Source organism: Equus asinus, chromosome 17 (assembly GCF_041296235.1).
Source record: "Equus asinus isolate D_3611 breed Donkey chromosome 17, EquAss-T2T_v2, whole genome shotgun sequence".
Taxonomy (NCBI): Eukaryota; Metazoa; Chordata; class Mammalia; order Perissodactyla; family Equidae; genus Equus; species Equus asinus.
In genome coordinates this window covers 30,566,026-30,590,679 of record NC_091806.1, presented here as the reverse complement: position 1 = coordinate 30,590,679, position 24,654 = coordinate 30,566,026, and the positions used below count along the sequence as shown (strand labels likewise).

The 24,654-nt window shown below is 38.8% G+C and overlaps 1 pseudogene; it reads right to left on the bottom strand.

Annotated features, from left to right (window-relative positions):
- Nucleotides 1–8,773: 8,773 nt before the first annotated feature.
- On the bottom strand, nt 8,774–24,534 carry LOC139040640 (putative olfactory receptor 5AK3; annotated as a pseudogene).
- Nucleotides 24,535–24,654: the final 120 nt, after the last annotated feature.

Here is a 24,654-nt window from a genome sequence, read left to right as displayed (position 1 = left end):
CGGGCATAAGCACAAAAAAGCCACCTCTTAAAGGGCTGACACAAATTCACCCATTTCAGAAAGCAACCTAAAATCACCAGAAAGAAAGGTGCACAGTCCTTTGGGGAAAAGAGACTCACCTGATAGGCTATGAGTGCATCTTGGTGAGAGGTCAGACCGCTACAGGGACTGAGACATTGGCAGCAGCCATTATTGTGACCCAGTACAGGTGTGCTGACACAGACACTGGCAGACACCATTGGAGCTCTTCCCCTGGCCTGTTAGCCCAGGGTCTGCCCCACCCACTAGAGCACTAATTTAATCCAGCTCAGCTAGCACAGGCAGCCTACTGTAGTGACTGGTCCTACCCAACAGCAAGCCCTTGGGCAACTTTTCTGTCTGCATAGACTGGGTGCCTATAACCTCTGCAAGCAGGCAAGTGGGTCTGCCTCTGCAGGGCAGGGTGTGCATGAGGAGTGGGTAGGGCATTGGTGAAGTGTATGGGGGCCTCTGCAGTGGGGCCACTGGGTACACTCCAGGGGGAAGGGACGTGTGCATGGGCCGGGACTGTGTTGACAATGTGTGTGGACCTGTGGGCAATGAGGCTTATCAGAAGGAGAAGACCTGTGTTTCTCAAACAGCCACATAGGGGATTGGTCCCACCTTCAAAGCCTGAAACAGTTGGGTGCTCCCATGCCTGGGGCCAGCCCCACTCAGCTGCAAACCTAGAGAGCTAACAACAGCCTTGTAGGCAGGAGACCTACAGCAATGGTAAGCCCCCAAGCCTAGCAACCAGCCACACTTGGAGCTTACTCACTTAACAGAAAAACTGCAACAGGAATGTGCTATTAGACTTTGCATCCAAGTATATTGGGGCTCTCCACACCCAATGAGTGACTGAAAGTTCCATAGTAGCCACATGCAGCTGAATATTATAACCAGCTAGCCAGAGGGATAGCCTAGACTCCCTTGGCACATGCAGAATGAGAAACCCTGCCACAATAGAAGGACACATGTAACCCACACAGGGGTCACTCCTGAAATATTTGGAACTGGAGATGAGAGGGAAGCAAACTGCTGGGCCTCAAAAGGTGTCTCTTAAATAAGTCCAGTTATCTAAGATCAGGAGACATAGCTGACCCACCTAATACATAGATATAAGCACAGAGAAAGAGGCAAAGAGATGAGGCAAAGGAATACATTACAAGCAAGGGAACAGGACAAAATCCCATAAAAAGTACTAAATGAAATGGAAATAAACAATCTACCTGACAAAGAGTTCAAACAAAAAGTCATAAGGATGCTCACTGATCTTTGGAGAAAAATGGATGAACATAGTGAGAATGTCAACAAAGAATTGGAAAATATAAAAAAGAAAAATTCAAAAATGAAGACTATAATACTGGAAATGAAAAATTCACTAGAGGGACTCAGTAGCATAATAGATGATACAGAAGAATGGATCAGTGAGCTGGACAAAAGACTAGGGGAAATTACCCAAGCTGAACAGATAAAAGAAAAAAGAATTAAAAAGAACAAGAACAGTCTAAGGGAACTCTGGTACAACACAAAGTGCATTAACATTAGTATTATAGGTGTCCAAGAAGGAGAAGAGAAAGACAAAGGGGCAGAGAATCTATTTGAAAATAATAGCTGAAAACTTTTCTAACCTAAGGATGTAAACAGATATCCAAGTACAGGACGCATGGAGAGCACCAAGCACGATAAAACCAAAAAGGCCCACACCAAGGCACATTATAATTAAAATGTCAAAAATTAAAGATAAAGAGAGAATCCTAAAAGCCACAAGAGAAAGGCAACAAGTTACATACAAAGGAAACCCCATAAGGCTATCAGCTGACATCTCAGCCAAAACCTTACAAGCTACAAGGGAGTGGCACAATATATTTAAAGTGCTGAGAGGAAAAAACTTATGGCCAAGAATACTTTACCTGGCAAGGTTGTCATTCAGAATAGAAAGAGAGATAAAGAATTTTCTAGACAAGCAAAAATTAAAGGAATTTATCACCAAGAAACAAGTTTTACAAGAAATGCTAAAGGAACTTACTCACTTATTCAAGTGGGAAAGAGAAGACCACAAATAGGAATAAGACAATTTTCAAAAAGAAAGGCAAAAATAATCACTGGTAAAGGCAAATATACAGTAAAGGTAGCAGATCAACCACCTATGCAGATAATATGGAGGTCAAAAGACAAAAGTACTAAAGTTAGCAATTTCTGTGATAAGAGGGTAATGGATACACACACAAAATAAGAGGTTAGATATGATATCTAAGACATAAAACGTGGGAAGAGGGAAACAAAAGAGTAGAGCTTTTAGCAAAGGTCAAACTAAAAACACCCTCTATTCAATATCGATTTTTTTATATGTAGCTTATTATGTATTAACCTCATGGTAATCATAAACAAGAAACATATAATAAACTCACAAATAATTAAGAGAAAGGAACCCAAACGTAATGCTAAAGAAAGCCATCAAACCACAATGTAAGGGAGAAAGAAAAGGACAAAGGAAGAAAGAAGACTGCTGAAAGACCCAGAAAAATAGTAGCAAAACAACAATAAGTACATATTTATCAATAGCTACTTTAAATGTCAATAGACTAAATGCTCAAATCAAAAGGCACAGCGTGGCAGATTGGATAAAATACAAGATCCATATACATGCTGCATACAAGACACATACTTCAGACTTAAAGACACTTACAAACTGACAGTGAAAGGATGGAAAAAGATAGTCCATGCAAATGGCAAAGAAAAGAAAGCTGGGGTAGCAATATTTATATCAGACAAAATAGAATTTAAAACAAAAACCGTAACAAGAGACAAAGAAGGGCACTACATAATGATAAAGGGAACAATCCAACAAGAGGATATAATGCTTGTAAACATCTATGCACCATACACAGGAGCAGCTAAACATATAAGCAACTATTAACAGATATAAAAGGAGAAATAGACAGCTACGCAATAATAGTTGGAGACTTTAACACTCCACTTACACCAATAGATTGACCATCCAAACAGAAGATCAATAAGGAAATATTGGCCTTAAATTACACATTAGACCAGATGGACTTAGTAGATATACATAGAACATTCCCTCCAAAAACCACAGAGTACACATTCTTTTAAAATGTACATGGAACATTCTCTAGCATTGATCACATGTTAGGCCACAAAACAAGTCTCCATAAATTTAAGAAGATTGAAATAATACCAAGCATCTTTTCTGACCACAAAGGTGTGAAACTAGAAATCAACTGCAGGAAGAAAATAAGAAAAGCCACAAAAATGTGGAGATTAAACAAAGTGCTACTGATCTATGATTGGGTCAATGAAGAAATCAAAGTACCTGGAGAAAAATTAAAATGGAAATACAATGTGGCAAAATCTATTCGATACAGCAAAAGCGGTTCTACAATGGAAGTTTATAGCAATTCAAATCTACTTCAAAAAACAAGAAAAATCCCAAATAAGCAACCTAACAGTGGACCTAAAAGAACTGGAAAAAGAAGAATGAACAAAGCCCAAAATAAGTAGAAGGGAGGAAATAATAAAAATCAGAGTAGAAATACATGAAATAGAGGCTAAAAAAATAGAAAAGATCAATGAAACCAAGAGGTGGTTCTTTGAAAAGATAAACAAAATTGACAAACCTTTAGCTAGACTCACCATAAAAAAAGAGAGAAGACTCAAATAAATAAAACCGGAAATGAAAGAGGAGAAATTACAATGCACACCTCAGAAATACAAAAAGACTATAAGAGAATACTATGAAAAGCTACACACCAATCAATTGGATAATCTAGAAAAAAGTGGACAAATTCTTGTAATCATACAGCCATCCAAAGAAAAAAGAAAGAAGAAGAAATAGAGAATTTGAATAAACCAATCACCAGTAAGGAGATTTAAAAGTAATCGAAAACATCCCCCAAAATAAAAGCCCAGGCCTAGATGGCTTACTTGGTGAAGTCTAGAAAACATTCAAAGAAGACTTAATACTTATCCTTTTCAAATTCTTTCAAAAAATTGAAGGGGAGGGGAAGCTTCCTAACTCATTCTAGGAAGCCAATATTAACCTGATACCAAAACCAGACAAGGACAACACAAAAAAAAGAAAATTATAGGCCAACATCACTGATGAACCTCAATAAGAAAATCGTCAACAAAATACTAGCAAATCAAATATAATACATTAAAAAGATCATACAATGTGATCAAGTTGGATATATTCCAGGGATGAAGGGATGGTTCAATATCCTCAAATCAATCAACGTGATACACTACATTAACATAATGAATAAAAATCACATGATCATCTCAATAGATGAAGAGAAATCATTTGACAAGATACAGTATCCATTTATGATAAAAACTCTGAATTAAATATAGAAGGAAAGTACCTCAACATAATAAAGGCCATATATGACAAACCCACAGCTAATATCATTCTCAATAGAGAAAAATTGACAGCTATCCCTCTAAGAACAGGAACCTGAGAAGGATGCCCACTGTCACCACTCTTACTTAACATAGTATTGGAAGTCTTAACCAGCACAGTCAGGCAAGAAAAAGAAATAAAAGGGATCCAAATTGGAAAGGAAGAAGCGAAACTGCCATTATTTACAGACGACATGATTTTATATTTAGAAAACCCTAAAGAATCCACTAAAAAACTTTTAGAAATAATAAACAAATACAGTAAAGGTGTAGAATACAAAATAAGAATACAAAAATCAGTTGCGTTTCTATATACTAACAATGAAGTAGCAGAAAAAGAATTTAAGAATACAATCCCGTTTACAATTGCAACAAAAAGAATAAATTATCTAAGAATAAGCTTAACCAAAAAGGTGAAAGACCCATACACTGAAAACTATAAAACTTTATTGAAAGAAATGATGAAGACACAAGGAAATGGAAAGATATCCTGTGCACTTGGGTTGGAAGAATTAACATAGTTAACATGTCCATACTTTCTAAAGCAATCCATAGATTCAACGCAATCCCTATCAAAGTTCCAATGATGTTTTTCACAGAAATAGAACAAAGAACCCTAAAATTCATATGGAACAACAAAAGACCCCAAAGAGCCACAGAAATTCTGAGAAAAAGAACAAAGCTAGAGGAATCACACTCCCTGACTTCAAAATAAACTACAAAGCTATAGGAACCAAAAAAGCATGGTAGTGGCACAAAAACAGACACAGAGATCAACGGAACAAAACTGAAAGCCCAGAAATACACCCCCATATCTATGGACAACTAATTTTCAATAAGGGAGCCAAGAACATACAACGGAAAAATAAAAGTCTCTCCAATAAATGGTGTTGGGAAAACTGGACAGCCACATGCAAAAGAAAGAAAGTAGACCACTATCTTATACCATACACAAAAATTAACCCCAAATTGGTTAAAGACTTAGATGTAAGACCGGGAATCATGAAACTTCTAGAAGAAAGCATAGGCAGTATGCTCTTCGACATCGGTTTTAGCAGGATATTTTCAAGTACCATGTCTGACGAGGCAAGGGAAACAATAGAAAAAATAAGCAAATTGGAGTACATCAAACTAAAAAGCTTCTGCAGAGTAAGGGAAACCATCAACAAGATGAAAAGACAATCTAACAACTTGGAAAAGATATTTTCAAACGATGTGTCTGTTATGGGGTTAATATCCAAAATGTACAAAGAACTCATACATCTCAACCACAAAAAAACTAACTGAATTAAAAAATGGGCAAAAGATCTGAACAGACATTTCTCCAAAGAAGATACACAGATGGCCAACAGGCACATGAAAACATGTTCAACATCGTTAACTATTGGGGAAACACAAATCAAAACTACAATGAGATACCACCTCATGCCCCTCAGAATGGCTATAATTAACAAGACAGGGAACAATAAGTGTTGGAGAGGATGTGGAGGAAGGAAAACCTCATACATAACTGTTGGGAGTGGAAACTGGTGCAGCCACTATGGAAAACTGTATGGAGATTCCTCAAGAAATTAAGAATAGATCTAACATATGATCCAGCTACTCAACTGCTGAGTATTTATCCAAATAACATGAATGCATAAACATACGTGCACCCTTATGTTCATTGCAGCAGTATTCACAATAGCCAATACTTGGAAGCAATGTAGGTGCCCATCAAGGGACGAATGGATAAAATAGATGTGGTATATATACACAATGGAATGCTACTCAGCCATAAGAAATTATGAAATCCAGCCATTTGTGACAACATGGATGGACCTTAAGAACATTATGCTAAGTGAAATAAGTCAAAGGGAGAAGGTCAAATACCATATGATCTCATTGATAAGTAGAATATAAAAACAACAACAAACAAACACATAGAAAGAGAGATTGGATGGTGGATGCAAGTTGGGAAGGAGGGAGGTGGTTGGGTGAAAGCTGTGATTAGGCACATGTGTGTGGTGATGGATTATAATTAGTCTTTGGGTGGTGATCATGATTCAATCTACACAGACATCAAAATATATAACGATGTACAGCTGAGACTTCTATAATGTTATAAACTAATTTTACCACAATAGTAAAAAAGAAAAAAAAGACCTGATTCAACATTATGCCTACCAATAAGAGCTAATCAAAGAGAGAAACTACAACCACAGTTGAGCACTCAGAACAACATACTTTTGCCTCTGCTACAAGAGCTCCCCACTGGGACCCATGTGGTCACTTGGCTCTGAGACTGTCAGGTGGAGCCCTGCTTCCTGTGGTCTCTTAGCCCTGTGGAGGAAAGGCTCAGAACAAGATATCACAGAAACACCCTATATTGTGGGAAGACCACTCAAAATTTCCAAACTTACTAGTCCAGGGCCTCCAGTTCTTCAAGGTACTTTCATCGTTTCCCTCTGGTGTCTTGCCATCCTGGTCTAAAACCACAGGCTGGTACCATACTAACCCAAGACAGTGCAACTGTGTGTGTATTGTTGGATTGTCATGATCTTCTTATTATGGGTCCCTCTAAACATCTTGCTTTCATCCTTAGGACCACAAATGCCAACCTTTGCTGATCAGGCACATAAAATCGGTGCCTTACAAAATTGCTCCAACTGCCGGGGATGCAGTGAACATAGGGTTACCATGGTGGAAAGTGTTCTTTGGCATTCTTTCCTTTTTGTTGTTGCTGTGATTGTCTTGCTGTGCTCTCTACTGCTATTGTGGTATATGGTTATAATGCTCCTCTATGTGTCTGGCCCAAGGGACTCCACAGAAGAATGGCGTGATAAGATTGTGAGGGCAATCCAGATGCATGGAGGGTGGAGTGTAGGGGCTAGCCTCCATGCCCTATCTCAACCATGTGCCCTTCTGGCTCTCTTCTGGCAGGATGCCAACCATCAGGTATTGTAACTTTTTCTGTCAATGAGCATTAAGATCTGAAGGAACAGAGACCTTCCATGTGAGCTACTGATCCTTGGATATCAGCCATGCAAGGACAATCCCTCCTAGCAAGCACTTAACGTTTTGTTCCCCTGCCTAGATAAGCAACCCCTTCCCTGTTCATGGTAGTGGGTGCAGGTACACAGCTCTGTCCTGCTGGCCACCACTGCACACTTCCCAACAGTGAGACATAATAAACTCTTATGTCTCACATGCCATCTCTGGGTCTTTTCTTTGATCTCTCTGCAACCTATCCCACGCTGCTAATGCAACTGGGTGTGTGGCCAGATGGCTCCATATCCCAGTGTTCCTGCCTCAGCCCATAGGTTAGCAACTTCTGGATGTGTTCAGAAAGGGAGTGAACTCCTATCCTGTCAATCCTTTCACTTGCAACTTCCAATGGTTTAACTGATTAATGTGATTGAGAAAAGAAATATAACATGTGACCTCAGCCTTTTCGTTAACACTGCCTGTCCATAGGATGGATGCGTGCTTGATTCTTTTTTTTCCAAGTGGATGCAACACTCATGTCCTGGCCCAGGTATTACTTCTAGTGTTTAATCTGGATTCCTCCATCTTTCCCCACTCTTGGAGGTTGAGGAAAATAAAGCATCAATTCTTGGCAAATGAGTTTGCTCTGTAATATCGAACTCAGCACTGGATTTTGTTTTCCTAATGTGTCCAGCTGCAAATGGGTATAGTTGGAGGTTCAAGTTATATTTAAAATACAAATTTATCAAGAAAAAATTGATATGCTTTATATTTTCCATATTCCTTTGTCAACTTCCTAGTTGGTTAGAGACCCTATATGGAAAGGAAGGATATTTACCCATAATGTCTGAATATGTATGAGGATTAATTCAATTGTTCTTTCTTTTCTCTTTCTTTTCTGTATATTTTCTCCCAAGAAATTGCCCTTTTAATTATTCTTTACAATACTAAAATAGCTTAGCTACAGAGTAAAAACAAGAGCAACAGTACCTTTCAAGGGAAGATCAGAAAAGATTTTTGTCTTGGTGAGTCTTTATATTAAGGTTGTTGGGGTCAGTTAACAACATTGATTATATACTTCCCTTTTCTTTTCTCTTTTTTAAAGGCAGTTATTTGAAAAAAGTGCTCTTCAAAATGTACAGAAGCAATATAAAGATCTTCTTTTCAGATGCTTGCTCTTTCAGAAACATAGGAAGTTTATTTAATATTTAAGATGCTTTTCAATATCTTTCAGTGTTATTGACACAATTAAGGAATGCCTTTGTATTTCACAAACATTTGCTACATCTTCTGCTGTTGAAAAATATGAGAGAACTGTTAGTTTGCTTGTTGAACCATGTTGAGTTAGAAATCAAGGTTCAAACTAGAAATCCTTCTTTCCAAAACCTTTTAAGGCTTATTTCACATCTAGCTTTGTCAGGCTGTAGATGAGGAGGTTTAACATGGGAATAATAGTACCATAAAACACAGAAGTAATCTTTTCTTGCACTTGACACTCTGTGCTATGATGGTGCAGATACATATAAGAGAGAGTCCCATAGAAAATGGTGACTGTTTTCTGATGGGAGGCATATGTGGAGAAAGCTTTTTTCCTCCTTGCAGCAGTAGACATCTTCAGGATGGCAACCAGGATACATACGTAGGAAAAGATGATAACCAACACAGTGAATGCCAAGCTAAACTCCACAAAGACTGTTAGTAGCAAGACATTGAAGTAAATATTGGAGCATGAGAGGGCAAGAATTGGGGGTTCATCACAGAAAAAGTGGTTAAATTTTTTGGATTTGAAAAGTTCAATGAGAAAGTAAAACTTGTGTTTGCAGAAGCATTTAGAAAACCCATGAAGTATGAACCAATTACGAGCTGCATACGGACTCTCTGAGTCATGAGTATTGGATAGTAGAGAGGGTTACAGATGGCCATATAATGGTCCACCGCCATAGCAGCCAGGATATAGCAATCACTTGTTGCAAAAGCACCATAGACTAGTAATTGGATCATATATCTTATGAATGAGATGGATTGTTCTGTCCCAACAAAGTTTTGCGACATCTTGGGAGTGATAGCAGAGATCAACAAAAGCCAAATGTTGGAGTAAAAAGTACACAGGGGTATGAAGGAAAGAATCAATCTTGATGAGTAAGATCATGCCAATATTTCCCATTAGGGTGGCCACATAGATCAGTAGAAATACTATGAAGAGGATATGCCAAAACTTGTGTTGGCCAGCAAATCTCAGGACAATGAATTCGGTCACTTCAGTGTCATTGTTTTGTTCTATGGCTAGGAAATATTAAACATCAGCTGAAAAAGGGCAAAGAAAAAACAGCAAAGAAGTATAATATATATATTTATAAAATATATATTATAAATTGTGTATTTATTATATATAGGAATTATATATAAGTATATTAGCATATATATATATATACACATATATATACACAAATATAAAAAATATATATATAATTTGCTGAGGAAGCTTTGCCTTGAGCTAACATCTTTGCTCATCTTCCTCTTTTTGCTTGAGGAAGATTCACCCTGAGCTAAGATCTGTGGATCTGTCCCAATCTTCCACTCTTTTGTATGTGGGTCACTGCCACAGCATGGTTGCTGCCAATGAGTGGTATAAGTCTGTGCCTGGGAACTGAACCTGGGCTGCTGAAGCAGAGCATGCCAAACTTAATCACTAGGCCAGGCGGCTGACCCTCTAATATTGTTTAGCCAGGAAAATTTGTAGAAAGTAATATCTCATTTTTATTTGTTTTTTTTTCCCCTTTAATTACAAGTAAATGTGATCATTGTCTCATGTTCTTCTTAGACTATTGTGATTCTATTATTTTATAAATTGCCTGTTTATATTTTTGTCAATGAGTTGCTTTTAGATGTTCTTTGTTTACCCAAGACTTGAATCTCCTGTCAGTTGTTGACCTGACAAAGATTTTCTCACATATCATCCATTAAGTGTGTCTATGATATCCTTTATAGAGCAGAAATTCTTAAATGTGAAATAATAATTCATCATTTTTTGCCTTATGACTTGTTCTTTTGAAAAAATAATTGGATAAAGTACATTTTTTCCCCTAGTTCATTTTCCTAGGAGAGTAAAAACAATAATGATTTTTTTCCCCATTTACACTAGGTTGCCAACACATGGTATTTGTTGCACCATGACATTTAAAATTGTGCATATAATTTGATAAATGTTATTTGCATATTCTCAATATTTATTTTTGTAAAAAGAAATCAAGGCTAACAGTATAGTGCGTGACAGTGGTCAGTGTGTGTGTGTGTGTGTGTCTCTATGTGTGCGTGTGAATGTAAAATATTTAAATATTTTTAATCATTAAGTGATTTGACTTACTCAAAAATTTACTCCGACAGACACTAGACTCAATTATGTTACAGGAAAGTTCTACCAAACATTATGGAACAACTAATTCTAATATTATGCAATCTTTTCCTATAAGTCATGAAATAAAACATTCTCCAACACATTTCATGAGACTAATGTAACCTTGACACCCAAGTAAGTACAGTTTGAGAAAAGAAAATTAGAACAAATCTCACTTACTGATGCAAACAGCTTTAAAAAACACACGTACATTAATCAAATCCATCCATATATTAAGCAAACAAATGCTGAGTTCTCAAAGGAGGATCCTGTGAATAAGCATGCTCTTCTTTTTCCAGGAGTTGAAAAAGTTGAGAAATAAAATATAGTGTGTATATGGAAACCATAATATCACATTTAGACACTGGGGGAAGACTTCATTAGTCAAGTTACTTGTTTCAAATGAACATCATAAGCAGACAGGCATATCTACCCAGTCTTAGTGTCAGTGCCTGAGGCATGCCTGTTGCATGTTGTGGGGAAGTGGCTCTCTAATGCAGGAGAACGAGGGCTTCAGGAGGCTGGCTGCTCCTGAGTATAAGGGCAGAGGATGGCATGCTGGTTGTTCTCAAGCTTAGCAATCAGAAATTCACTCTACCTTTCTAGGATGTGGGTGAATAAAATGGGGGAGAGAAAGGCCGTGATTAGCAAACTAAGTTCTCTTTGCAGGAAAGAAACTTCAGAAGCAGGGAAAAAGTATTTTCCATCAGCAATCAAGACCAAGTTGTATAAACATTGTATTTTTTCTCTATATGAATGTATAAATTCAATGTAATTCCAATGTGGAGAGAACTTTATGTGCATATTTACAGACATATAACTTATATGGAAAAGAGCTAAAAATAGCTAAGAGAATTTTAAAGGATAACAAAGTGGGAACTTGTCCTACCAGATATCAGAACTTATTATAAAGTGATAATAATAAAGTGGTACTAGTGTAAGAGTAGACAAACAGATCAACGGAACTGAGAAAAGCATGTCAGAAACAGGCTCACAGGCAATGGAAGCTAGATGTATGAAAACAGTTCATGTACACCAATGAACAATGGCCCTATAAACTGTGGTCCTATAAATGCTTATACACACAAAAAAATTTGTCTTCTTACTTTATATTTTACAAACATTAATTCCAAAGGAATAAAGATTTAAATTGTAAAACTTTGAGAGAAAACATAACAGAATATCTACAATTTAGGTATGCAGAAAAAAATTTAAACAAGATATGAATGCACAAAATACGAAACAGTAAAAATCTAACTAAATATAAATTAAAAATATCAATATTATTAAAAAAGAGTAGATACTGACTGGAAACTTACTCAGATAAATTTGTTTGCAACACATATAAATGCCAAGGAATTAGTATCCAGTATAAACAAATAATTTCTATAAATTATCCCAAGGTAAAAATTCACAAAAGATATAATCAGGGTAATTATAGAAAGAAAAACAAATATGTCAATAGAAATATGGAAATATACACAACCCACTAGTAATCAGATAATTGTATATTAACACTGCATTGAAATATAATTTTACACTTATTAGTCTAACATGCACAGTTTAGGTGATAATGTGGAGACACATTTCTGGTGGGAAAACAAATTAGCACAGTCATGTTGGAGACAAACTTGGAATAATTAGTAAAATTAAACATATGCCTCTCTGTGTTCCAGGATTTCCATTGGCACATATTCTAGACAGCTTTTTGACCATACAAACAGGGATAAACACACACATACACATACGTGTAAGTATATGTATGAATATGTGTACATATACATATACTTATAAAAGCAAAAGAATGTATCTGCATTGCTGACCATAGAAAAAAATAAACTATTAAATCAGTGAAGAATTCAGTAAACTGGTGCTACAAAACTACTTGGATAAATTTCTGAACTGAAATGCTGAGTAAGAAAAAGCAAGTTGCAAAAGTTAGATGGTGGCTACATGAATGGTTGTTACAAAATTTAAACCTATTTTCAAACACCTTAAATATTGTGCATAATGGGAATTCCTCACAAAAGGAAAACCATTTCCCTAATACATCAGTAGAGGGTTCCTTTACGCTGATTATCAGTAATGCCAGGCACAGCCCGAGTTCCCTAGATGACACAGTCAGTTTTAGATAAGAATGTGCCTTTGATGATGGGGAATACAGCAATGAAACTTGTTGTTGATATTTCTTGGGCAATCTGGTTCTTTCAAATATCTTGAGAAATAAACAGAGTGGGATAATTCTGTAGTGATGCAACAAGAAACAATTCTCTTCAATGAAACATTTAGTGAGTGCTAAGGGACAATAAGTTTGTATCAGTTGCCTTCTTAGGTAAGTTTTCTGTAAAACAGATTAAATGCAGCACTTTCAAGGAGGTTTCCATTCAATGAGTAAAGGCATTTGTGAGAGGAAGTTAGAATTGGTCACTGTCCACTTAAACTAGAATTGTGATAGGGCAGTGGTATTTACCTTACCAATTTAATCATTTTGAATTCAAATAAAATGCATGACATATTAGAGAACATTTTTCAAGGGCTTTGGAAAACCAGTATAAGGGACACAATACACACACACACACACACACCAAGTACCCAAATATTTTGAATATGCTTAATCTATTCTGAACCCTTCTGATTCTGAAGCTTCATTTATATTCAGCATTTTGTAGTAGAAAGAAGACAGGCTGACCTGGGTTTGTATTCCACTCCTATGAATTCATAGAAACAAGGGAGTAACTCCCTTCAACCTCCGTTCTATCTTTTACAAAAGAGGTATCACAGAATTACTTAGGAGATAATGGTGTTCATTGTAACACTGCTTATAATAGCAAAAATTTGGAAATAAAATTAATCAGAGTAGATTCATATTATGGACCAATGCTTAGTCTGAAAAGAATGAAATAAACATATACTCTACGGAAATGTGCTCATGTCATATTGTCAAATGAGCAAGCAAGTTTCAGAACAATACATAAAGTGTGGACACTAAAAAATAGAACTTTCTTTCACTCCCACTCTCTCTTTTTGTCATTTTCTCTATTTATCCTTGAAAAAACTCAGGAATGTTTCACACCAAATTTTTAACGGTTATCCTTGAACATGGGAGTGGGGAGAGAAACTCCTTAAACTCATAAACTTCTTCCTTTTTCTTTTAAAAATAGCTTTAATTGTTTTCAAAAGAAAGAGGAAGAGAAAGAAGTAAAGTCTCTTTTGTAATGATGTGACTTAAACTGAGGTGATTTATGTAGAATTCCAAGCAGAGGGCCAGGCATTGAATGGTCATAATAATACGGGCAAATAATACACTACTGGCAATAATTCCCATTCATATATTCATTTAACCTTTCGATCAGTGTTCATTCATGTCCTCCCAAGGCAATGCTCAGCCAAATTCAGTTCTTTCACCCATTTCCTTTGGGTCACCAGGGATGAAGTGATTATTCCTGGTCTTGGGGTGAAATATCTAAGAACTGTGATTCTGGTCCTTTTGATGTGGATTAAGGCTGCCCCAGCTAGAGAAGCCCAAGGTGACCTGGCCTACATGCCAAACTATATGACCCAGTGGACTTTTTTTATGGTATGAATTAGGACTGCCCCAGAGAGAGAAGCCCGGGGCATCCTCACCTGCATGCCGATCTATATGGCCAGATTCGTATCTAAAGTTATATGACCGCACAATAACCAGACCCCATCTGCACTGAAATCATTCAATGACTTTTTACATCATCTTTTTCTTTTTCTTTTTTTCCAGTAAAAATAAATCACGTACCCATGCCTTATAAAATTAGCCCTAACCCTCAACTCGGGGCAGCAGCAGGAGCTCTGACTGCCCGTGGGTCCTGTCCCCACGCACCAGCTCTGCCTGCCCATGGGTCCTGTCCCCATGCCAGTGGGGGCAGCAGCAGCTGCTCTGCCTGCCCATGGGCCCTGTCCCCATGCCAGCGGGGGCAGCAGAAGCGGCAGCAGCAGGAGCTCTGCCTGCCCATGGGTCCTGTCCCCATGCTATTCCACACTATTCTCTAAATAAAAGAGCACTACTGCCAGATCTTGAGAGTCTAAGAAATCTTTCTTTCGACTCCTCGGCTCACCGACCCCGCATCACTTTTGTTACACCATTTCCAGCACACCCTGGGATGATACATGACTGATGTTGAAAAGTGGGATTTGCTTTGTTTTACTCACACCAGAGCAGCCTCCAGATTCTCTTTCTGCAACTGGTGCAGGCTGATTGCCCACCAGGTCTCTCTGTGTGGTTCCTTCTAATTGGGGAGTTTATAGCTGGAGCCTAAGGGATCCATACTTACTCCCTTGAGAATCTGAGGTTTCAGGGGCTGAGATGGAATTTGAATAAACAATGTTCAGTAGTTGTTTTCTGCTGAAGAACATTTAAGTTTTCTAGAGAAGATACATTTAATTCATGTACTGTTATTAGGGAGTTTTTCCCCTGTGTGGGTTGCCTTGTTATAGAACGACACTTTTAAAAATATTTTCTTGTTATGAATCTGATTGGGCATCATTTCATTCATCTAAGAATCTGTGTTTAGGTCTAGAAAATTGACCTTGTCATTATAATCAGCAAAAAACATGGCTATCTGAAAAAAGAAACCCAAAGCTAATCTAAATTTCAGGGCACATGGTCCCTAGTGTGACAAATAGAGTGACTATCATTTGGAGGTATTTTATATTATCACTTGACTATTGTTTATTTAAAGAAAAAATTTATCTTGATTCCTCTTTTTTTTTCTTTTTCTGAAAGTGTATACATTTTAAAAATCAGCTCTGCATAAAGTCACCTTTTCTTCCAGTTGCACTTTACACTATCAGAATATTTCAGATAATTTGTGGAGTAAGAGGCTTTGAGTTGTGTTGCTTATAAAGCTGCTAGGACTAGACCTTTAATTTAAACAGTGAAAGGAGAAGCTAGATTCAACAAGTCTGTAGCTTTTTGATTAAGATGCATACCTGTGAAGGGGAGTTATTGTGAAAAGGCTGGCAAATTGACATTCAACATTACGTAGTGCACAACCAGTGTCTCAGTTAGGAATGTGCTCAACTGCTAGTAGAAGAAAACCCAACTTCCTTTTGTTTAAAAATAGGGACTCATTTTTCCTTCCTAACAATAGTTTGGAAGCTAAGACTCGCACTTTTGTGATTTGCTTAGTCTTTCCCATATGCTGGTTGCCTAACAGTCTAACATGTCTCCTAGAGCTCTAGACATCACCTTCCCTTTCAAAGCAGGAAAAAGGATGCAGGAGGCAGTGGGACAAGCACATATATACTCTTGATCAGGAAACCAAAAGCTTTCCTCAAATCCAGCAGACTTCTACTTACATCTCTTTTGGCCGTGTGACTTGTTATGGCCAATGTGATATTAGCAAATGCAGGAGAGCACTCGCCACCTGGACACATCTGGCATTCTTTGTTAGTAATTTATGCCCAAGCAAGAAGGACTTAGTCCTTATTGATTGAAGAGCTTCTTTTACTTCTTTATTTCATAGGCACTAGATAAAGAGGTTTAACACGAGAATCATAATGCCATAAAATATGGATACTGCTTTTTCCTGCTCTTGAGACTTAGTAGATCCAGGCTGTAAGTACATGTAAGAGAGAACCCCAGAGAAAATGGTGAGAGTTGTCAAGTGGAAGACATCTGTGGCAGAAAGCCTTTTCCTTCCCCTATAGTATAGGGCAACCCAGGATGCTGGATAATATATGTGTATGAGAAGATGATGATTAACATAGTGCATATGAGGTTAAGCACAGAGTAGATTAACAAACATTTTCAATAAATGTATTTTCAATAGAATTTTCATTGAGGTTATTTTCAATTATTTTTATGAAATAATTGAAAGAGATCCCTTGTGCACTTTGCCTAGTTTCCTCCTGTGATAGCCAGAGTAACAATTTCCCAAGGATTTTGTTATCCTAATACCTGGATCTGTGAATATATTAGGTTACATGGCAAAGAGGAAGTAAGATTGCACATGGAATTAAAGCTGCTAATCAGCCGACCTTGGAAATCCTGGATTTTCCAAGAGTTCTTAAAATTGGAAGAAGGAGGTGGAAGAGTGAGAGTCAGAGAGAAATTTGAAGATACTCGGATGCTCTTTTCGAAGATGGGGAAAATAAGCTATAAACCAAGGAACAGAGGTGGCTTCTAGAGGATGAAGAAATCAAGGAAATTGATTCTGCCCTAGAATTCCCAAAAACAATACAGCCCTGCTGACTCCTTGATGTAGAGATACATTTTGGACTGCTTAACTAGAACATAAATTCGTACTGTTTTAAAGCATGAAATTTGTAGTAATTTGTTACAGCAGCAATAGAAAATGAATACACTCCCAGTGGTAACTTTTTGTAAGATGAAAGTATAATACCACAACCAAGCTATTGACACTGTTGCAATCCACTGATCTTATTCAGATTTCCCCAATTCTACTCATTGCTGTGTGTTTTTGTATTAAGTTCTATAAAATTTTATCACCTCTGAAGGTTCTTGTACTCACCACCACAGTCAGAATACTGAACAGGTCCCAAACCACAAGGATCCCTTATATTTTTCTTTTATAACCACCCCTACCCCATCCTTTCTCTCCTCCTCTCCCCATGTACCTCACTGCATCCCTAACCCCAGGCAATCACTGATCTCTTATGTAAATGGAACCATACAGTATATAACCTTTGGGACAGGCTTTTTTCACTCAGTATAATTCTTTGGTGATTCTTCTAAGTTGTGTGTATCAACAGCTCATTCATTTTTATTCTTAAGTGCTTTAACTTTTTAAGATGGTTTCTGCTTAACGGTTGAGCTTTGGGCTTCTGCTTCACGGATATTTGCTTAGTATTCATCTTATCTTGGCCTCTAGCTACCCTTCCAGTTGGTTCTCTCAGTCTTCTGGGGTGCTATTCTAGGCTGTGAATGAGTGCTACATTTCTATCCCTCCATTTCCTTGGGAAACAGGATCTTTTTGAAAACCTTTTTTTTTTCTTTTTATTAATGTTATGATAGATTACAATCTTGTGAGATTTCAGTTGTACATTTTTGTTAGTCATGTTGTGGGTACACCACTTCCCCCTCTGTGCCCTCCCCCCACCCCCCCTTTTCCCTGGTAACCACCGATCAGATCTCCTTCTCAATATACTAATTACTAATTTCCACCTATGAGTGGAGTCATATAGAGTTCGTCTTTCTCTGACTGGCTTATTTCGCTTAACATAATACCCTCGAGGTCCATCCACGTTGCTGTGAATGGGCCAATTTTGTCTTTTTTTATGACTGAGTAGTATTCCATTGTGTATATATACCACATCTTCTTTATCCAATCATCAGTTTCTGGGCATGTAGGCTGGTTCCACGTCTTGGCTATTGTAAATAATGCTGCGATGAACATAGGGGTGCAATGGACTCTTGAGATTTCTGATATCAGGTTCTTAGGATAGATACCCAGTAATGGGATGGCTGGGTCATAGGGTATTTCTATTTTTAACTTTTTGAGAAATCTCCATACTGTTTTCCATAGTGGCTGTACCAGTTTGCATTCCCACCAACAGTGTATGAGGGTTCCTTTTTCTCCACAACCTCTCCAACATTTGTCGCTCTTGGTTTTGGATGTTTTTGCCAATCTAACGGGTGTAAGGTGATATCTTAGTGTAGTTTTGATTTGCATTTCCCTGATGATTAGCGATGATGAACATCTTTTCATGTGTCTATTGGCCATATTCATATCTTCTTTTGAGAAATGTCTGTTCATGTCCTCTGCCCATTTTTTGATTGGGTTGTTTGTTTTTTTGTTGTTAAGCAGTGTGAGTGCTTTGTATATTATGGAGATTAACCCTTTGTCAGATAAGTGGCTTGTAAATATTTTTTCCCAATTAGTGAGCTGTTTTTTTGTTTCAATCCTGTTTTCCCTTGCCTTGAAGAAGCTCTTTAGTCTGATGAAGTCCCATTTGTTTATTCTTTCTATTGTTTCCCTCAACTGAGGAGTTACAGTGTCCGAAAAGATTCTTTTGAAACTGATGTCAAAGAGTGTACTGCCTATATTCTCTTCCAAAAGACTTATTGTCTCAGGCCTAATCTTTAGGTCTTTGATCCATTTTGAGGTTTTTGGTGTGTGGTGAAAAAGACTGGTCAATTTTCAATCTTTTGCATATGGCTGTCCAGTTTTCCCAGCACCATTTGTTGAAGAGACTTTCTTTTCTCCATTGTAGGCCCTCTGCTCCTTTGTCGAAGATTAGTTGTCCATAGATGTGTGGTTTTATCTCTGGGCTTTCAATTCTGTTCCATTGATCTGTGGACCTGTTTTTGTACCAGTACCATGCTGTTTTGATCACTGTAGCTTTGCAGTATGTTTTGAAATCGGGGATTGTGATTCTGCCGGCTTTGTTTTCCTTGCTCAGGATTGCTTTAGCAATTCGCGGTCTTTTGTTGCCCCATATGAATTTTAGGATTGTTTGTTCAATTTTTGTGAAGAATGTTCTTGGGATTCTGATTGGGATAGCATTGAATCTGTAGATTGCTTTAGGTAGTATGGACATTTTAACTATGTTTATTCTTCTAATCCATGTGCATGGAATGTCTTTCCATCTCTTTATGTCATCGTCAATTTCTTTCAAGAAAGTCTTGTAGTTTTCATTGTATAGATCCTTCACTTCCTTGGTTAAGTTTATCCCAAGGTATTTTATTCTTTTCGTTGCGATTGTGAATGGGATTGAGTTCTTGAGTTCTTTTTCTGTTAGTTCATTGTTAGTGTATAGAAATGCTACTGATTTATGCATGTTAATTTTATACCCTGCTACTTTGCTGTAGTTGTTGATTATTTCTAATAGTTTTTCTCTGGATTCTTTGGGGTTTTCTATATATAAGATCATGTCATCTGCAAACAGCGAGAGTTTTACTTCTTCGTTACCTATTTGGATTCCTTTTATTTCTTTTTCCTGCCGAATTGCTCTGGCCAGCACCTCCAGTACTATGTTGAATAGGAGTGGTGAAAGTGGGCAACCTTGTCTTGTTCCTGTCCTCAGAGGGATGGCTTTCAGTTTTTGTCCATTGAGTATGATGTTGGCTGTGGGTCTGTCATATATGGCCTTTATTATGTTGAGGTACTTTCCTTCTATACCCATTTTACTGAGGGTTTTCATCATAAATGGGTGTTGGATCTTGTCGAATGCTTTCTCTGCATCTATTGAGATGATCATGTGGTTTTTGTTTTTCATTTTGTTGATGTAGTGTATCACGTTGATTGACTTGTGGATGTTGAACCATCCCTGTGTCCCTGGTATAAATCCCACTTGATCATGGTGTATAATCTTTTTGATGTATTGCTGTAATTGGTTTGTCAAAATTTTGTTGAGGATTTTTGCATCTATGTTCATCAGTGATATCGGCCTGTAGTTCTCCTTCTTTGTGTTGTCCTTGTCAGGTTTGGGGATCAGAGTGATGTTGGCTTCATAGAATGTGTTAGGGAGTTCTCCATCTTTCTCAATTTTCTGGAACAGTTTGAGGAGAATAGGTATTAAGTCTTCTTTGAATGTTTGGTAGAATTCTCCAGAGAAGCTGTCTGGTCCTGGACTCTTATTTTTGGGGAGGTTTTTGATTACCGTTTCTATTTCCTTACTTGTGATTGGCCTATTCAGATTCTCCATTTCTTCCTGATTCAGTTTGGGGAGATTGTAGGAGTCTAGGAATTTGTCCATTTCTTCCAGGTTGTTCAATTTGTTGGCATATAGTTTTTCATAGTATTCTCTTATGATCTCTTGTATTTCATTGGTATCTGTTGTGATTTCTCCTCTCTCATTCCTAATTTTATTAATTTGCGATTTCTCTCTTCTTTTCTTGGTGAGTCTGGCTAGGGGTTTGTCAATTTTGTTAATTCTTTTGAAGAACCAACTCTTTGTTTCATTGATCCTTTCTATTGTCTTTTTTGTTTCAATATCGTTTATTTCTGCCCTCATTTTTATTATTTCCCTCCTTCTACTGACTCTGGGCTTTGTTTGTTCTTCTTTTTCTAGTTCTGTTAGGTGTCGTTTGAGGTTGCTTATGTGAGCTTTTTCTTGTTTAGTCAGGTGAGCCTGTACTGTGATGAATTTCCCTCTTAGGACTGCTTTTGCTGCATCCCAAATGATTTGGTATGTCGTGTTCTCATTTTCATTTGTCTCCAGATAATATTTGATTTCTTAATTTCTTCAATGATCCATTGTTTGTTGAGAAGCGTGTTGTTTAGTCTCCACATTTTTGTACCTTTCTCTGCTTTTTTCTTGTAGTTGATTTCTAACTTAATATCATTATGATCAGAAAAGATGCTTGATATTATTTCAACTCTCTTGTATTTATTGATGTTTGCTTTGGTTCCCAAAATATGGTCAATCCTTGAGAATGTTCCATGTGCACTTGAGAAGAATGTGTAACCGGCTGTTTTTGGATGAAGTGTTCTATATATATCTATTAAGTCCATCTGGTCTAATTTTTTATTTAATTCTATTTCCTTGTTGATTTTCTGTCTGGATGTTCTGTCCATTGGTGTTAATGGTGTGTTGAGGTCCCCTACTATTATTGTATTGTTGTTGATGTCTTCTTTTAGTTCTATTAAGAGTTGCTTTACAAATTTTGGTGCTCCTGTGTTGGGTGCATATATATTTATAAGTGTTATGTCTTCTTGGTGGAGAGCCCCTTTTATCATTATGTACTGTCCCTCTTTATCTTTCTTTATCTGTTTTGCTTTGAAATCTACCTTGTCTGATATTAGTATAGTGACACCTGCTTTCTTTTGTTCATTATTAGCTTGGAGTATTGTTCTCCGTCCCTTCACTCTGAGTCTGTGTTTGTCTTTGGGGCTGAGGTGTGTTTCCTGGAGGCAGCATATTGTTGGCTCTTGTTCTTTGATCCATCCTGCCACTCTGTGTCTTTTGATTGGGGAGTTTAATCCATTTACATTTAGAGTGATTATTGAGATGTGGGGGACTACCACTACCATTTTGTGTCTCGTTTTCCGGTTTTCTTCAGTTTCCTTTGTTTCTCGTCCCATGGTTTAATCTGTTCTGATGAAGAGCTGCTACTCTCTGTTGTTGTCCTTCTACTTATCTCCTCTGCTCTTGGTTTTGTAGACCCTTTCCTTTTTTGGATTTTTCAGGAATGATGGTTTTCCTGAGGATTTCCTGAAGAGGAGGTTTTGCGGCAATGAACTCCCTTAATTTTTGTCTATCTGCGAAAGTTTTTATTTCTCCATCATATTTGAAGGATATTTTCACTGGGTAGAGAATTCTCGGCTGTAGATTTTTGTCCTTCAGATTTTTGAATATATCATTCCACTCTCTTCTAGCCTGTAAAGTTTCTGCTGAGAAATCTGCTGATAGCCTGATGGGGGTTCCTTTGTAGGTTAGTTTCTTTTGCCTGGCTGTCCTTAGTATTTTCTCCTTGTCGTTGACTTTTGCTAGCTTCACTACTATATGGCGTGGAGTTGGTCTTTTTGCATTGATAAAGTTTGGAGATCTATTGGCTTCTGTCACCTGAAGATCCATCTCCCTCACCAGATTTGGGAAGTTCTCAGCCATTATTTCTTTGAATAGGCTTTCTGCCCCTTTCTCCTTCTCCTCTCCCTGTGGTATATCTATAATCCTTACGTTGCATCTCCTAATTGTGTCTGATAATTCTCGGAGAGTTTCTTCATTTCTTTTTAGTCTTGCTTCTCTCTCCTCCTCTGCCTGCAGCAATTCTATATTGCCATCTTCCAAATTGCTAATTCTTTCCTCCGTATTACCGGCCCTACTGTTCAGAGCATCTAGATTTTTCTTAATCTCCTCTATTGTGTTCTTCATTTCCAATATTTCTGTTTGGTTCTTCTTTATCGTATCAAACTCTTTTGTGACATAGCTCCTGAACTCGTTGAGTTGTCAGTCAGAATTCTCTCTTAACTCATTGAGAATTTTAATGATGGCTGTTTTGAAGTCATCATCATTTAGGTTATATATCTCATTTTCTTTGGGATTGTTTTCTGTGTATTTGTTACTTTCTTTCTGTTCTGGAGATTTAATGTATTTTTTCATATTGCTTGATGTTGTTGATTTGTGCCTCCACATGGAGATAGAGTTTAGTTGCTCCTTTCACTTGTTTCAGCTGCTGCAGTGGGGGAGCAGCTGTTTATACTGCACCAACCAGGAACCCTGTCCACAGTTGCTAACTGGGCCTGGGCCCCTCCTTGTAGCCACAGTGGCCCTTTGGATTCCCTCCTCTGCCGTGGGGGCCGTCACAGGGGGGCTTCAGGCTGCTGGTGCCTACTGTTGCAGCCCACCTAGATGTGCTCTCTCCTTGGGGTCTGCAACGGTGTTATGGGCTTTTCCAGCGGCCAGGGGTGGGATCACTTATATTTGTCGCTCCGTTGCTGTCGGCACCCACAAAATCTCACTTGTTCTCTATGGCTCCCAGGAGAGCTATTGGCATCTTCTACAGTCTGTGGTTAGTTCACCTAGCTATGCTGCTTTTGCCCTGGGGTCTTCCAGCCTTGTGGCTGGCGGCTGGGTGCCTTCTACTGGTGCTGTGCAGAGGCTTTCCCTAAGGCTGCTGTGAGCCTGTAGGGTTTCCCCCTAGGCTACGAAGCTGGGTCTCTGGAACTCCTCCCAGCCCCAGTCCTCTCCAAGATCTCCGGCTATCCCTAGTCCCATGGGGCGGGCAACGGCAGCTGGGGGTTACCCCGCCCTCTGGGATTCTCTCCGGGCCTCTCCCAGAGCCGTGAATGCTCGGCGTGGCCCCTCTGCTAATGGCAGACAGAGAGTTTTGTCTGCTGCCCGGGCGGAACTCTCGAGCTTCCCCTCCAGGTCACAGAGCCGGCCTTTGAAACCTCCCCCAGCCCCAGTCCTCTCCGAGATCTCCGGCAATCCCTAGTCCCACAGGGCGGGCAACGGCAGCTGGGGGTCACCCCGCCCTCTGGGATTCTCTCCGGGCCTCTCCTGGAGCTGTGAATGCTCGGCATGGCCCCTCTGCTAATGGCAGACAGAGAGCTTTGTCTGCTGCCCGGGCGGAACTCTGAGGCTTCCCCTCCGGGTCGCAGAGCCGGCCTTTGAAAGTTCCCCCAGCCCCGGTCCTCTCCGAGATCTCCGGCAATCCCTACTCCCACAGGGTGGGCAACGGCAGCTGGGAGACCTCCATACCCTCAGCAACTCTCTCTGGGACCCTCCGGGCACCACGAACACCAGGCAGGGTCTCCCCGCCAATGGCGGGGAGAGACACTCCCTGTGGGCTCAGGTGTGCAACTCCAAAGTTTCCCTCTGCGTTTAGGAGTAATTGCGGGGGGTTTAGGTAGGGTTCTGGTCACCTGTTTCCACCGTCGCTCCTCTGTTGTGTGCTCGCTCCTGCCCTAGATGTGTGTAGATCCTCTGGGGGCGTCCATTGGAAGAAAGCCGCTTGCGGGTACTAGACTGCTTGTTGGGGTCGGAGAGTTTTCACCTATTTCCACATCCTCCCAGAGGAAAGTCCATCCGCCTTCTGATGTATAGTCGTGTGGGTATCTCAGACGTCCTGAGATGCTGTCTGGATATCCTTTGTCTAGTGATAAGTGTCCAAATAATTGTAGACTCGAAGGGGGAGAGACAAAGAGGACTACTCACGGCGCCATCTTCCCACTAACTTCCTTAAGACTTTTTTCCAATGGTAAATTTATTTTTCAAAACCAACACTAAGATGGTAAGAAACAGACCTTAGCTTCGCGCTCTCGTTCCTCGGCGGTCGGAGTCCTCTTCATGCTGCCGCTTCAGCCACCTCCGCCCTTGAAAACATTTTTTGAGTGACTCAGGTGCTTCCTAAATCTGTTACTAGAGATGGAATTTGATTAAGTTATGGGTTCCCAGAGATTTTGTACTAG